This window comes from Alligator sinensis, unplaced genomic scaffold (assembly GCF_000455745.1).
Source record: "Alligator sinensis unplaced genomic scaffold, ASM45574v1 scaffold599_1, whole genome shotgun sequence".
Lineage (NCBI taxonomy): Eukaryota > Metazoa > Chordata > Crocodylia > Alligatoridae > Alligator > Alligator sinensis.
Window position 1 is genome coordinate 393268 of NW_005841968.1, and position 1970 is coordinate 395237.

Genomic DNA, 1970 nt, shown 5'->3' on the forward strand with positions numbered 1-1970 from the left:
TTTAAATTCAGTCGCCACCTTAGCTTTTCTAATCTGCTCCCTACAAGTGCAGGCCATTGCTGTATAGTCCTCCTTGGGGACTATCCCCAGCTTCCAACTTACATACAACTTACATACAACTTGTCTGTAAGCCTCTTTCTTCTTTTTCAAGAGGACCGTGATATCCCAATTAAGCCAAGACTCCCAGCGTCTCAGAGCACATGCCCCAAACACACACAGCCCACCAAACTAACATTCAGCAAAACCAAAAGGCACAGGGAGCTGGATCACTTACCTTCCCTGGGCAGGATCAGGTGCCTGGCTTTTCTCCTCCTTCCTCCAGCACCTGCCGGCAAACTGTGTCCCCTGTTTCCAGTCCCTGTTCAAAAATGAAACTTCAAGGCACTAGCTGGGATTTGAACCCATGATCTCCTGTTTACTAGACAAGCGCTTTAACCAACTAAGCCACAGCACCTCTTTGAGCCACTTCTGGAGGGTCCTTCCAGCCCTAGGCAACTGGGGTGGGGGGGTGGGAGGGGCATGTGCCCCACCTCAAGACTGGCTCCCAAAAGTGCTCCAGGCAGAGCGGTGCCCCTGGGCTGCCCCATCCACGCTGCACTGCTCAGGGAAGGGCAGCGGCACCTGCCAAAGGGGTCAGGAGGCACCAGTTGTCAATGCTTCCAGCCCTGCTGCTCTATGATGCTATGGCACTAAAGGTAACCAAAATCAGTCACTGGCTATAGCAGACACACAAACTACCCTGTGGCCCAGCACTGCAGGGAGCCAGGCACCGCTGTGTGGGTGGGGTACACGGTGGCTGGGCATCAAGCATGCGCGGCGTGAGTGGACCTGATGACAGGTAACAGGTTCAGGCTCATACCGAGCAGGCTACACTTGCAGAGGGGGGACATTCACCTAAGGCCTCAAAGCTGATCAGGTAGAAGTCAGCAGCCTCACATCCAACCCACAGAACTACAGGATAGGAGAAACGGTGTCGTGAGAACACGGGCCAGGGTAGTGGCCTAGGAGGGCCAGTGGGCTGACACGTACAGCACTTCCTATGGTCTCTTCCCCATGCTGGCCTTGTAGCTCAATACAGAGACTGTCTTCTGTCCCTTGCTGACTCTGTCCACGACCCAGCAGAGAGCTCTCACACCTGCAGAAGATCTTTTAGCCAGCTCTGAACGATGTTGCTTTTTAGTCTAGAACAGGGGATGGATGAGGAGTTGGGGTTTCCCTTCCTGTGCTCTAGCACTACTATGGGCTAAGCCAGGCTTTTAGCACGCTGCTTTTCACACTCAAGTTATGAGCTTGGTTTGCATGTTGCCGTGTTCTTGCATAGTCAGAAACCAAGCTTGAAGCTTATAGCGCCAGCTGCCGCGTGCCAGTTGGGCATATGTTTTCCCAGCCACTACGCTACACCTGTGTGAAACAGGGGACGTGCCACTGAAGATGCTGAATTTACAGCAGTTTCTTGTAGGAAGCTCCCAGTGGGCTCCTCAGAGAGACTTCACAGGCACAGCTTGCTTCCTAAGAAAGGGAAAAGGTTTCTTTCAAACAGACTGAGCAGAGATGTCAGTGATTTACAGTCACAGTTCAGGGCTGGAAGGGACCTTGAGAGGTCATCACATCCAGCCCCCACCCCTGCTCTGGGCAGGAAAGACTGCTGGGGCCAAATAACCCTAGCAAGGTGTGTGTCAAGGTCGTACAGCAAATCCGTGGCGGAGGAAATATGACTAAGTGCTAAGTGCTTCTGTCCCCCAGCCCAGTGCACCACACAGCATGTCTCCACCACTTCTGGACACTCCCGGGATTGGGGAGGCAGTATGTCACTCTCGTGTACCTGTGCCAAGCCTGGAAATAAGGCAGGGATGCTGTTCTGGGTTCAAACCAGCTGCTGCAGAGACAGAGGTAGGAATCTTAGGTAGACTTCCTCCATACCCATGTCTATATGCCCCCCTCGGGCCATAGTGACAGGGAACAATCTTAGC

General features: G+C 53.2%; 1 non-coding gene across 1 annotated transcript; it reads right to left on the reverse strand.

The window, feature by feature from the left end:
- Positions 1–379: 379 nt before the first annotated feature.
- On the reverse strand, positions 380–454 carry TRNAT-AGU. The gene has a single exon. It is a non-coding gene; the product is annotated as a tRNA-Thr (tRNA).
- Positions 455–1970: the final 1516 nt, after the last annotated feature.